The sequence below is a fragment of the Hipposideros armiger genome, unplaced genomic scaffold (genome assembly GCF_001890085.2).
Source record: "Hipposideros armiger isolate ML-2016 unplaced genomic scaffold, ASM189008v1 scaffold_1289, whole genome shotgun sequence".
NCBI lineage: Eukaryota > Metazoa > Chordata > Mammalia > Chiroptera > Hipposideridae > Hipposideros > Hipposideros armiger.
The window spans coordinates 118,366-133,058 of record NW_017732639.1 but is presented as its reverse complement, the minus strand read 5'-3'; the positions used below and the strand labels follow the sequence as shown (position 1 = coordinate 133,058).

At 48.9% G+C, this 14,693-nt stretch overlaps 1 protein-coding gene across 1 annotated transcript in view; it reads right to left on the bottom strand.

Annotated features, from left to right (window-relative positions):
• Nucleotides 1–12,795, bottom strand: part of PPFIBP2 (PPFIB scaffold protein 2) — a 144,506-nt gene extending 131,711 nt beyond the window's left edge. Inside the window, exon 1 of the mRNA XM_019633363.1 lies at nt 12,562–12,795. The gene's annotated coding sequence lies outside the window, so the exon portion shown is untranslated. The remainder of the gene's footprint in view (nt 1–12,561) is intronic.
• Between the last annotated feature and the right edge of the window lie 1,898 nt (nt 12,796–14,693).

The following is a 14,693-nucleotide window of genomic DNA, read 5'->3' as shown; positions in this document are numbered from 1 at the left end:
GAGGCAGTAAAACAGTCCAAGCTTTGGAGTCAGACCAACTTGAGTTTAAATCCTGGCTCTGCCACTTCGAGTTGGGTTAGTTTTTGACCTTGAGCAATATACATTAACCTCTCAGGTTACTATGTAATGAAAATAAGAATACCTGCCTTACAGGGCTGGTCAGAGGGTTAGGAGAGAGGATAGAGTGAAGGACCCACTCAGGGCCTGGCCAGTAAATACGCAACGCCTGGCCTCTCCTTTCTTGGAGAACATATCTCTAACTACAGTATTCCAGAAGATGGGTTTAGCCAAGACCTCTTATCAGGGGCTAAATGCTGATATCAGAGGGGAAAAATATATGACTCTAAGAAGTTGCCAAATCTCTTGGAGCTGGTCCCTAATTAGGCAGACTCTGGGGAATACAGCGCACATGCTCCGAGCTTTCTGTCTCTCTAGCAGAGTCTGACAGGAAGGCCGGGCCACCAGGCTCTTAGAGCCCTTTAATGTCTTCCTTAGTCATTCCGACAGTCTCTCCAGGCACCTGGCTTAGGGACAATGAGCAGCGTTTATGATGATCAAGGGCCATCTGAGGGCAGACACCTGGCAGAGAAATCAGAGCTGGGGAGATGGATTTGGGGGACCCCAAACATGGAGGCTGTAGCTGAAGTTGGGCTCTAGGGACTGGGGAGAGGAAGGGCCAGATCCTGACCACACTCGTGAAAGCCTTCAGCCTGGCAGCAGGTCTCTGGCCCCAGGCACTTGCACTGGGAGAGCCTATTTAACTCAGCGGTGGCCTTAGAGATCACGGCCAAGTTGTATGGGTGTCCCAGAGAGGCCCCACAATCACTCCCAATGGACATCACACTCTTATAGAACACCCAGAGCCAAGCAGGCAAGCACTCCTGGAGTTGCTGAGGGAATATTTCCACGCACAGTGTGTAACAGCGATGCAACACGGTGTGTTCTCCTGTGCCTGCAGGATCCTGCTCAGGAACGCCATCCCTCATCTAACTGTCACTCGTTTATTTAAAATTCTCTTTCAAACATAAGTAATTATGACATTTGAGGGCTGGATTTGTGACTCTGGAGTAGTGCTCAAGATTAGTAGGCAGGACATGGAGGCAGAGCTGTGTCTCACCCAAAGTCCCGCTATCAGATCCCGAGTCAGTGCAGCCCAGATACGACCCCGTCCAGCTCCCCAGCTTCCTAGGTGGTCTCTGGCTTTCTCTCTGGGCTGAGGGAAGCTTCCCCACTAGGAAGGCTGAAGGAGCCCAGGTCCACCCTGAGGACAGAAGCAAGGTGTAACTGCCAGGGCTGGCTCTGGGCTCTGAGCCCCAGGAGGGAGGCGAGGCTGGACAAAAGATAGGGCCCTGGGTGAACCTGTTCAGCGCTAAGGACTGGCTAACTCTCAGGACGCAGGATAAGAAAGAACCCCAACTTCAGCAGGCAGTCACCACCAGCTCCCACCAGCTCAGAGCCTGGACACGTTACCATGGAAACAATGCCCTCCTTTTATGCAGGTATCCCGACACCCACTCCACACCCCTGCTAGGGTAGGCTCCAGCAAATGCTTACTAAACTTTGTGGGCCCCTCCTCTCCACCCCCACAGCCCCACCTGGATCACTGCCCAGCTCTCTCTGACTCTCATCCCCAGCCCACCTTTCCCACCCACTCCAGAGCACCAACTTGCTTCCCATCCCTCTACATCTGACACAGCAGGTGAGGTGGGTTGTAAGTAACCTGTTACCAACGATAAAGTCGATAAAGCCAAGAATCTTTTGGTATAAACTAGAGGAGATTCTGGATTATTTTGCCCCATTCTAATATACTTTCTTGAGTGGGAGAGAAAATAGAGGAATTCAGCCAGGAAATCAGCAATTGCCTATAGTGCTCAGGGAGTAACAGTTTCTATGACACCATGAACAGGGATGCAACTTCCTACTATGTTCTAGATTCACTTCCTAGACACCCATATGTGTGTACACATATTTATTAGGGCCGGGTGTGCATTATTACAGTCTGGCCACATCCATTAAGTGCTTCTGAAAGGTTAACGTCTGACACATACATACTGACCATCTTCCTGCCTCAATGTGAAGAGCTGATCTTCGCAGCAAACTTAAGACGGAATAATCTTGACCCTCAACATGGTGGCAAGATAGGGTGGGTGGAACAAGGGTTTGGGGATCGGGTAGACTGTGCAAAATCTTACGTCAGCCAATCACCAAATAAGGAACCGTGGGAAAGTCACTTACCCTGTGTCAGTTTCCTCCTCAATTAAAGCCCTAAAAGACTCTTCCAAGATGTAAGCGCAGATGACTCTGTGCTCAATGCCGGATGCATTGTGGATACTTAATAGGAGATAACTTCAATCCCGGGTTCCACATGTAACCTCACTTACTCCTCAGGTCTAGCCAAACCAAACCACTGGCTGTTTTCCACATATGCCCCATAATTTACCATCCCGTGCCTTTCTTTCCACATTGCTGCTCCCTCTATTAGAAATGCCCTTCACCCCCATAGAAAGGACTATCTCTGGTCTGTGTCTTTCCTTCAAGACACACCTCAAATGCCACCTCCTCAGCAAGCCAGCTGCCCCAAACTCTCCTTTCTCTGAATGTTCACTGTGTTTTCTCTGTGGGTATTGCTGCCTATTTTGAGTAAGGGGTATGTCGCTTAAATTCCATCCAGGTAGGGGACATGTTTTATTCATCTCTTGCTCCCACCAGCACAGTTCTCAGCACAGTGGGTGGTCAAAAGTCATCTGGTGACTAATAAATGAGGTCACAAATCTACTGATTCTAGAGTGCTTAAGAATGATGCACTACCGCTGCTCCTAAAAGGGTGAGCATTTCCCCAGATTCAGGGGCCAATTCTGACTTTGGGGCTTCCATGGCCTCCCTCCGTACCATCTTACCAGGCTCCCTCCCTTCCCTGCCACCCAGGCCAGGACAGCATGCCCCTCACACATCCACGTTGCTTAACCACAGCACTCTCCAGCCTCCATCCACACACCCCACCCAAAACCTCAGCCTACTTGAATAAGGCCCTGCTGCCCACAGCCCTTCCCCACCTCCTCATGGGGCTGGAAGCTTGTTCTGTAGCCCAAGCTGCAGACAGAATTCCCAGAGCCTTGGATGGTGTGAGCCCAGTGCCTCAGACCACATGGCCCTGGTTCTCCAGGTACCAGGACGCTGTGTTCTCAACATCTTCAAGGGGTGGCTGATGAGCCCGTAAGAGGCTTCAGGCCCCAGGCACGTGGTTGGGCCAAGGTGGGCCTTTGCAGAGAATACACAGGGTACAATCACTTCTTTGGGATCATGGAATCAGTTTTAGCTCACAGAGGCATTTCCTCACAGCCTTTCCTCTCTCCCAACCCCCGATACTGGGTGGGACTTCAGGCTGTGACTTGGGACAGAAAAGCTTCTACTCAGGCTTAAGGCTGCCCTTCCCCAGTCTCCCTCCCTCATTCCATCCTACACTTGCTGCAAGTCATCTCTGCTCAGAAGCCACCAATTATGCCCCCAAATCCTACAGCACTTTTAATTGGACCCATGACCTTTCAGCTAATCCTGCCTCCCTGTTATTTCACAAACTTCTCTCTAGTCAATCCCACTTGGACAAAATCCTCTTCAGATCAATTCCAGTACAGCAGCTCTAAGACAGCTGCCTGGCCCTAGAGATTAAGTTGAGTGTTTGGAATGTCCTACATCATGTCAAACTGAAATCTACCTCCTCTTAATGCCCTCTACCGTCACCACCACAGACCCTCAACTCTGCCCACTGAGCAACACAGAACATGGTAGCTCCCTCACCCACCTGAAAATTGCAATTATGGCCTAGTGCCTAGTGTCTTCCTGTCTGTCCCCAGGTCCTTCCAAAGCTCACAGGGCAGGGTCTCTAGCTTTGCAGCATGTAGGGTCCTTCCTCTACCTACCCCCAAAGTGTGCTGCCAAGGTACCACCTCCAGGTGTGATCAGTCTTGGCCAGTGCAGTCTAGACCCAGGACTTCTAGTAATACAGCCAGGCTAAGCCAATTTACATGGGCTGTTTTACATGGTCAGGTAGGAAACACGCACCAATTGATTTTGGAGCCTGAGGGCAGGACTTTGCACTTACCCCTGCCACGTCTCATTTTGCTGCTTAGGGCTCTGAGCTCTCTCTGTTGGCTGCCCTCGTCCTGAACATTGGTGACCGGCCATCTGAAACCAGGCCATTCCACCTCCCCACCCCCAATGCACGCTTTTGCTTCCTGGACTTCCTCCTCACCTCCACCATGGCTTCCTTTCTGTGTCATCCCTAGAGACCCAAGAATGTTACTTTCCCCTGAAATTTCAGGATAGGATTATATCTGGATGATGTAAATCACTCCTCTGGACAAAGCATTTTTCCCAGGCTTCCTGAGGACGAAAATGATAGTAATACCATTTATTGACCACGGATGATGTGCCAAGCACTGTAGCCAACATTTTCTGTGCAGCATCTAATCTTTACAACAACCAAATGAAATAGGCTAGTTCCCATTTGACAGAGGAACTTAAAGATCAGAGAGGTAGAGACTTAACTCAAAGCAGCAACAGTAAGTCTGTGTGGAGCTGGGATTTACATGGAGGCCTGTCTGACTCAAAGTCCACGCTCTAGAGCTACCAGGGTCCTCAGAGATTAGGGAGGTCAAGTCTTCCAGGTAGAGAAAACCTGCGTGCGGCCTGCCACGCTGGAATTGGGGGAGGGTGAGCAGGAGGAGTCAGTTTCCTCAAGTCCAGAAGCAGGACAATAATCCCAGCCTGAGGCATTGTGCAGCTCCAAAGAGCTGGCTCGGGAGAAACCTAGATGGACACACAGGGTTGTTGTTACCACACAGGGTTGTTGTTCCCGGGCGAGCAGTCTTGCATGGAAGAACCAGATGTCTAGGCTGGTCACGGGAAGAGCTTATGTAATAAAACTTTTTCATGCCATCTAGTCAAGGTTAGGTGTCAGAGCTAAGAACTATTCCTTTGCTTCAGCAAAATGTTGAATTAGAAGAATCTGCCTTTCTAACCCAAATTCAACTTCTAACTTCTCTCCGCCCCCTGTGGCAATCCACTCTCCCCAGTTCCCTCTCCCTTTACCTATCCTGGTTCCTTTCTGAATTTGGAGTTTGATCCCACACATCCCAGTATGCCTGGGATAGTCCTGTCATCCCCAGAATCCCATCCACTTCAGCATATGTCCACCTCCTTTCATTCTCAAAAGTGTCCCTGTTTGGACAATAAATTAAGTCTAATATTCTGGAACCTTAAAAAAAAATCACTTTATTTCTCCAACACCTGTTTCCCTCCCATGAAACGGGAAAAACACTACCTACCTCATGAGACAAGCCCTTTGTAAAACCCACCAAGCCTAAGTTCCACTTTATCATTCTCTCTGGAGGTAGCTTTCTGTGGGGCCTGTTCTCCACCTCTGTTGTTTCCATGAAGCGGTCCAGCATGGAGCTAGTTATTCGTGTGAAAACATCTTTGATTTGGGGGAAACCAGGCCTTGTGCTAGGGGAAGGAAACTTATCCCTCAAGAGAGAGGAGTTGCCATGTATGCATGCAGAGAACAAAGGTAACCCATTTTTGGTCTTCCTAGCCTGAGCTGTGGCTCTGCCCGTCTCTGTTCCCTCAGTGGCTCCTATACAACTCTTGTCTCTCTCTCTTTCTCTTTTTCTCTCTCTCTTACTCTCTCTCTCTTTCACACACACACACACACACACACACACACACACACACACACACGCGCGCGCGCGCACACACACACACATTTGTCCAAGGAGTTCCTTCTGGCATGGCTTTCTGGGCCTTTCTGCTAGAAGCAGGTGGGAGAAATTTGCTAAGGCTTCTTGGGACACCCCAGTCCAGTCACAGGAGTAGACCTCTGGGACAGAGGAGTCCCTGCCCAGCCGACAGGCCCAGCTATATCTGACTGATACATTCCATCCATGAACACAAGTCACTGTGGATTTATGTCTTTACCCGGGAGTCAGGGCAGGAGTTCTAACTATGCCACTAAAACACACTCCCAGCAACAACAAGCACTGGCATTCTTTAAGCAGGCACAGCAACCTGAGATGTGGATCACCTCTTCCCTATACCTGTCCTCAACCGGGAGGAAACAGATAAGGCATACCTTGGAGATATTGTAGGTTTGATTCCAGTCCACCACAGTAAAGTGAGTATTGCAATAAAGCTAGTTGTCTAGTTGTAACCTTTTTGCTGGTGGAGGGTCTGCCTTCAAAAACACATCTGTTAAGTGCTACAAAGTAAAGTGCAATAAAAGAAGGTATACGCCTGTATACCCAAAGCAGAGCCTCCTGGGATCATCGCAGCAGCTGTAGGGCTGGGGAGAGGCCATGATATAGTCAATTCCCCATAGCTTCACTTGGGTTAACAATCTCTTCCTGGAGATTAGTCAGCAGGCCCTCCACCAGCTCATCTCTCAAGTCTGTAATCTATGGCTCTCCCTGATACTTTATCATGGATGAGTAGGCTCATGCACATATTCTGGTCTCAGTAAAAAGAAAGAGCGGGGGAGGGGAGAGGGGGAGGGAGAGATAGATGGAGGGAGGGAGGGAGAAAGGAAGGAAAACCTCAAGACAAGATGAGGTAGAAACTTGCCAGACACAGCTACATAGCTCAAAAGAGCTGAGACTTGACAAGTTTTCCCTCAAAGTCGAATCCCAGCATTCCTTGTATCTTTATTTTTATTTGGCAATTACCACATGCTTGGCAATAATCTAAATGTTTTACATGCATTAACCCAGCTCTGCCTTAGCAGACCGAGGCGACCACTGTGTCATGGCAAAGGCAGGACTCATCCTGGGAGGCTGGGAGGCTGGGAGCTGAAGAGCCCGGCTGGACAGAGGTATGGAAGGGAGGGGTGAGGGAGGAAAGAAACCCAGCCTAAGGGCCACCGAGTCTCTTGGCAGCAATGCGAATTCTAGATAAGGTCCTCCTCATCTGACAGCTCTGGCCCTCTCCCAACCATCCGGATCCCTGACACTGGCCCCTGCTTGGAGGAGGTCCTCAGGGCTGGTTGCCCTCCACCACCCCCACTCCATCGCTACACAGACAATGTCTCATGGCTGGCTAGATGTGTCCCTAAAGTTTGTCTGGGAAAAAAAAATAAAAACGTGTTTGAGTCTTAGAATACATCTTTCTATGGAACAGATAGTTGATGGTTGTAGTCCCAGAAAAACCATTTAATATACGTGCACCCACAATGAACACAAGTGTGAGTGCTGATATCATAAAGCTGTCCCCACTTCCCATCCGCCCACTTACAGCCAGGCCCCAGGACAGAAAGGAGGACTCAAGAGCCTTCACACCCCCACTGGCATTCGCTGCCGGCAGATGCGTCCCCTGAGTCCATGACCTGTAAGACTCCAGCCTTAGCTGTTCCACAGGCTGAATTCACCCCCAAACTGGTATCTTTCCCATTTTTCATTGCCTAATGGAATCTCCATCTGGACCTTCTGGCAGTTCCCCTCTGGCCAAACCCACTGTGCTGCAAAAGATAGAGCCCCAAGCCAGAGGACCAGGAGGCCTGGGTTCTGCCGCCAGCAGCTGGGTGACCCTAGGTAGCTTTCTTTGGGCTTCACCATTCTCTTGTGTAAAAATATAAGGGACATGCAAGAAACTACCCAAGGCTTCCTCCTGCTTCCAAAGGAATCAACCACCCTTGTCTCCCTTCCCCCTTCCAAGAAGCTTCTCCATGCTCTCATGCTGCTAACAATTGCCTCATTCTTCTCCCAGCAAACTAGCACAAAATGTCAGTGTCCAACTTGACTCTTTTCTCTCTCCCTCAAATCCAATCAGTCACCAAATCCTGCAGGATTTCTTGGCAAACTCACTCACCTCCATTTCCTCCTCTCCATCCCTATTGCAACTGCCTGGAGTTAGGTCCTAAGTTACCTCAATGGGTTAGTCCAACAGCACATTCTCACAAGAAATTTCTCCCTTCCCTCCAACCTGCCCTTCCTAGACCTGAATCTTTCTTAAAGCACAACTGTCTTTTCCATACTCAAAGACTTTCAATATCATAGGAACAAATTTTAAGTTCTTCAGGCTTTCAAGGACCTCCACAATCTCTCCCCGCCCTAAGACTTCAGCCCCACCTTTCCCAGGGTCCCCTCCCCACCCCACCCTATGACTCTAGTAGCCACATGGGCCACTCCTCACTGGGCTTGCCCCAGTCTTGCAGGTTCTGCTGTTGTTCCTTCCCTCATCTCCTGCACAAAATACGCTGCCTTCTTCCCTTCACTGAGGCAAACATTGCAAAACCAGCTAGCTCAAGGCGCTTGCCTTCCACAAACTCTTCCTGAACATCTGTTGTGTGTAGGCCTCACACCAGGGCTGAAGCAGCCCTAGAGCAGCTCAGAATTTGCAAGAGGTGTGGACAGAGACATGCAAATAAAGAGCCTAAGCACCATAGCAGAGACCTGTGTTTGATGTTATACATATATAATATTAGAGGGAAAAGTCAACATGACTTGGGGTAGTGGGAGGTGAGATGTTTCAAGAGTTTCATCTGTGTCCTAAAGGATTAATAGGAGCTCATTCATCTTGCAGAGCAGAGACAAAAGGGCTTTCCAGGAAGAGGAAATAGTGTATGCAAAGGCAGAGATGCACGAAGGGTAGAAACTGTTCAGCTACTCAGTTTGGGGAACAGTGGAGATGCAGCTGGCAAGCTAAATTACTGCCAGCCTCCGCAGAGCCTTGAATGCCATAAAAGGATGTTATACTTTATCCTTTCAGAGAGGCAATTCTATCCCATCTGTGTCTAGACTTTCTTTCTACAGATGTGCTACAGAGGTCAAGATTACTATACAACATGAAACATGATGATTAAAAGCACAGTGCACAATGAACGCTCAGTTCTCAGTGTGCATAACTGTGTATGTGACAGAGAGAGGAAATGAAAGTAAGAATTAGCAAGGAGCACCAAAGTAAGAATTACCTAGAAGCACTAAACAGAAGTCATAAATTTCCTGCAGACAAAGCTGAGAGTTAGTAGCTCCCTGAAACTCGTAAGGCCTTGAGACCATCTGGATCTAACGCTGAACAGATGCTCCAGGACAGCTCCTCCCAGAAGATGATGTACCTGGTGCATGAGATACGCATGGACCTCCCGAAGATCCTCGAGGTCAAGTAAGACCTGACCTGGCTTTCGGAGTCTATGAAGGATACAGCCCACCTTTCTGAGACTACCTGTGGATTCTGTGAAAACTGAGACACATAGGTATCATTAAGTGTTGAAACCAAAGAATGATGCCAGGAAACATAAAGTGGAACTGTTCTAAGGAAGGAGGAAGCAGGAAAAGTAGTGACTCAGGAAAACACAAAGCTGTCAAGAGTTTCAGCCTAGCTGTGCCCACACCCAATGGCGACAATATCACTTTCTTTCTTTTTCCTGAGTGTCACCTCTTGAATGGGGGGGCACAGTCTGGGAACTTAGTAAATGCTTAAATCGCCTCATCAGTTTGTTCATATTAGCTCTTCCTTCTGATAATGTGCAATACGGGATCCATCGGAGGGTTTTAAGTCATGATGGCCAGGCACTATAAAAACAACTTCAAATCTTACCCCACATGTGCAGTTGAAAGTACATGCCATTATGCCTCCTCCAAAGCTGAATTCTCTCAGAGTCATTCCTCCACTCCTGTATAGTCAGTGTAGACAGACAATGCCCACTCCCTGGCCCCTGTCCTGTAGATTCTCTCTCTCGAGTCTCTCTTGCCTCAATGGACCCTCTCTCTCAGGCCCAATATAAGGCCTCATCACTTATATCCTGATTGATTTTCCAGTGTCTTAACTGGGCTCTCCACCCCTAGTGTCTTTTCCCTCTGGTTACTGCTTCCCACAGCCCTGCCAAGAGCCCACTACAGCATTTCCAGCCCAGCATTCATCAGAATCACCTGGGGGAACTTTGCAACCACATCCCAGACATACTTAATCTGAATAGTTTTAAAAGCTCCCCAGGTGATTCTGAGGCAGAGCCAGGTTAGCAAGCCCTGCACTAAATCCTTGCTACCGTATTTCCCCATGTATAAGATGCACCCTTTTAAAAAAATTTTGGGGTCTAAACACTGGGTGCATCTTATACAGTGGTTGTACATTTTTTACTTGCATTTCCTGCTTTTTTTGCGCTTGTTTTTGCGCTCATTCTTTCACGTTTGTTACCGGTATATTACAGTAGGTTACATTTTGCCATGTTCTGCCCAGAAATGGCTCAGAAAAGATTTTCGTACAGTGCTGAATTCAGGTTAAAAGTGATCCAGTTTGCAAAAGTGAATGGAAATTGTGCTGCTGAACGTAAGTTTGGTCCTCCTCCGACTGAGGAAACAATCCGAGGCTGGCTACAGGAAGAAGAAACCCTACTGAAAACACCACGGCAGAAGAAGGCCATGAGAGGCAAGTCAGCAAAATGGCCAGATTTAGAGAGGGAATTGAAGATTTGGATTGAAGAGCAAAGGGCAATTGGGTGATTCGTCATCAGACACAGATGAGGACAAGCTAATGGTTGGGAGTTTTGACAGTGATGAGGAGTTGTATGCATTTTATGATGAATAAAACTTGAATTCAATAACTTTATGAAATACATTTTTTTTTCAAATTTTAGGCCCCAAAATTAAGGTGCGTATTATACATGGAAGTGTCTTATACATGGGGGAAATACGGTATATATAGTGAAGGGGGTCACACCAGTTAAGCACGTGTTAGAAATGAGGAATGTCAGGTCCCACCCCTGAGCCACCAAAATCTGCATTTGAACAAGATCCCCAGGTGATTCTTAAGCTTGTTAAAACTGCTCTGAAGTGTTACCTGACCATCCATCCCACAATACTTCCAGGATTTTCTCCACTCCAGGCTGGGGTTTGGGAAGTTGGGAAAGTCAAGGGCAAAGGTCCCTGACTTTAAGCTCAAAGAAACATCTATCAGTCCCCTGCTTAAAACCCGTTATTGACTCCCATGCTTTCAGACCAAGTCCAGACTTCTGCACCTGGCCCTCATGGCCCACGGAGGCCATGTTTGTCATCAACTTCATTGTCTACCACTTGCCATTGGAGCCCAGCTGGATAACTTACCACTTCTCAGGGCTAGCTGTTGCTTGCCTGCTACATAGCTCTCACAGCCCAGGTGGCACACTACCCACTTGCCTGGAGAAACTCGAGAGAAATCCTTTGAGGTCCATCACACAGATGTCACCCTCTTCTTGAAAGAAATTATCCCACATTTTCCCTCCTCAGATGAAAGACAGGAATCCCCACAACACTTTGCTCTTCCCTCTTCATGGCATTTATTTCATTCTACTTAGTTTTAAAGTCAGCACACCTGCTATAGCTACCCCAGGAAAGGAGACCATACTGTTTGTCTCCCCGTAGCAATAAGCTAATAACTGACACAGCATCAAATCTCAATGTAATTTAATAATAATAATAATGTTTTAAATAAAATCATGGATGAATGCAGTAAGTGAAAGATTCACCATCTACCTCATCACTCACTTCAAAGTCATTTAAATACGAATTTAAGCAGAATACAAATGGGCTGCCTCTCTTATGCCCAAAAGAGAAATACTGAATCGCTAAATCAAATAACATTTTGTTGCCCATATACAAATAATAATAAAAGACTGAACACGCTGAAGATGAATTATGTTTACAGCCAACTACATTTCTGTAATTGGGCATTAAACCTCACAAAATGCAACATAAATTTGGAAACACTTCCGATTTGCATTATAATCAGTTAAGGAACTGGGAGAGGAAGGAGATGAAAAGACAGAAAGTAGATCAAAACTGGAAAGGGAGACAGACCTATACCAAATATCACCTGCTCTAAATGTAAAAATATAAATACTCTGGATTTGTTTTTTAAAAGGATTAAACACTGGTTAGAATGCCAGCTTCAACCCTACCCAAATGTTGTAAATTATTTTCTTTAGATATGTAATCTTATTTTCATCTGAGGAAAAACTGTGGAGGTCTAGAGTCGGGATATCACCTTCCCGCAGCCCACTGGGACGCAGCAGCTTGCGAGTTTCAAACGCATGTAGCCTATCTGCAATTACAGTATAGAGCTGGTCTCATCAGCCAAAGCGTTGCATCTGGATACACGCTCTGTCGAACACAAATTATTTGGGCAAACAGACAGTCAACTTCCCAACCACCTTGGGATCTCTAGATTACGCCGCTTCCTCAGCTGACTGAGCGGAGCTCTGAAATACCACACAGAGCTGAGGAGACCGACCACCCAACGCATCTCCAGGGACATCCTGGCACCTGTAGGGGTGCGGACTGTCCCTAGATTCCGGGCAGGGTTGGGTAGAGATTTGGAGCAAATTCACAGAAGTTATACCCTCCTCCCAGTCTTCTGCCCAGAGAAGAGAAGGATTCCGGTCGTCGCGCCTGGGACACGCTCTGGAGCCCATACTGACACTGATCCCAATGCCCCGGCTGGTTCTAGGATCTAGGGACTCTCCGTTTCCCAGGCAATGCCCCAGCGGGGGCTCCCAGTCCCGACCGCGCAGCGGGCCTAAGGGAGTGGGGAGAGCCCACTGACCTGGGTGCGGAGCTCCTCTCCAGGCGGCTCAGGTGTGCGGGCCGCTCCCGTGTCCCACCCACCTTCGAACATGAGAGCCGATAGTCGAGCTGCAGGCCACTGACCCACCGACCAACTGACCCACCAACCAGCGGACCGAGCGGCAGCTGCAGGGTCTGGAGCCCACGTGACGGGGGCGGGGACCCACGGGAGGCTCGTCCCGGAGCGCCCGCTGCCCCCGCCTTCTTCCCCCTGAGACCGCCCCTCTGCCACTCCCGTTCCCTCTCCCGCACCGTTGCGACCGGTAGGGACAAGTCCGCCACGGGTTCCGGTTCTTCAAGGACCCGCCTTGTCAACCCCGCCCCTTCGAACCTGCCTTAGCCCCCACCCTCCGGCCCCGCCCCCTGGACCGCGCGCCTAGTCCCGAAGAACCGTCTTTCTTAAGGCCACGCCCCTCCACGGAGCCCCGCCCCGCTCCTATCACCTCCCCCTCCGGCACCCTTCCCGCCCCAAGGCGGTAGCCCTGCGGTTCCCAGCTCCCAGTCCCCTGGACTTCTCCGGCCCTTCTGCAACATTCCCCGGCCGAAAGAAATGAAAACGGGGGAACAGAAAGGGAATTTGTGTCGCAAACTGCAAAGAAAGAGAAGCCATAGAAACATCGATTAGAAGCACCCCCAGCGCATCAACCCTTGGGTGTCTGGACTTCCTGGACCAGTGCGATTCCGTCCGAACTGAGGCTGGCCTGAGGGGAGCCTCATTCCTTGTCTCTGAGCGCCCCCCACCACTTCGCTACCCCTTCAGTCTGGAAGGCTGTGAGGCACCCTTGGGTCCGGCTGCGCTTGAACCCCGCGACCTGGGGTGGAGGTCCCTCTAGTGGTCAACGGCAACTAAAGGCACTGGTGAACTGCTGTGGACAAGAAGTAGTTCCCTGTGCCCAGCACCAAGGCGGTGTTCCACAAGCCCAAGAAAAGGTTTGGCGAGATGTCTGACCACAGGAATGGATCCTAGAATCTGAGCAGAACTGGACCCTGGAGACCTAGTCGGACGCTTTCCCCCCATTGTATAGCCTGAATCCCCTTTGGTTGTACTGTTAGGTTATTGCCCTGCCTGAGCCTCCAAGGACTGGTTGCTCAGTTCAGCTGCTTAAAATCCCTGTGGGTCTCAGATGGCATCAACACCAGGGACTCTGGCATAGTCCCCAGCTCTGGCAGGAGTCGCTACAGCCCTGGCCTCAGTTTTCTATCTACATTTGTACAGGCGGAAGTGCTGACAAACTCCACAAGACACATCTTTTTTTCAAATTACCCTGGTGGTCTGAAATTACCAGTGTGCCCAGAAGACTTTTACATGTGAAGAGAACTTAAGCCACCCTGGCAAATATGAGACTCTGGTCACTGCAGGAACCTGGCCAGAAGCAGACTAAGGGCAAAGCCAGCAGAGGAAGGCTGGGGCCCACAAGAATTGTGTTACAACAGGACACCCTTCAGTTCTCTTTCACTTCCTTAAAATAGCAGCAGAGAGGCTTTTGTAAACCGAGGCTGCCACAGTTCACACGAGTTCATGGGGATTTCTAAGTCCCACATGTCATTGCCCCTGTGGACCCACTACCCCGACACCAGCCCCCAGAAAATGCTAGTCTGTTCTCAGGACTATACAATTACTTTTTAAAAATTACTTTTAAAAATGGTATAAGTAATTTGGCTCTCAAGCTTATTTGCACTTTGGAAACACTTTGGAGGAGGGGACTTAAAAAATGTGTCTGAGTCCCAGCTCCAGGGGTTCTGATTTAATGGTTTGGGGGTATGACCTGGCATGAGGAGTTTTAAAAGCTCCTCGGGTGATTCTTATGCTCACTAAAGTTCAAGAACCACTGGTATAGGTCATAGTGACTTCAATCCTGACTAAAATCCAACTAAAACCCGAGCTTAAAGGTTCACCTAGAAGAAGCCCAAAAAAGTGTTCATGGACATATATGCTGTCCAGTCCTGACTTCCAGGAAACAAAGTGGCACATTAACAGGGGCTTCCTTCTTGACCTAAAAGAGTGATTCTAGCTGTAGGAATTTAAGGTGCAAGGGTGGGTTGTTAGTGAAAAGCGCACCCTGGAAAACTATCAATTTGAAGCCTATCACAAATGAAAGTCAACCTCTCCTC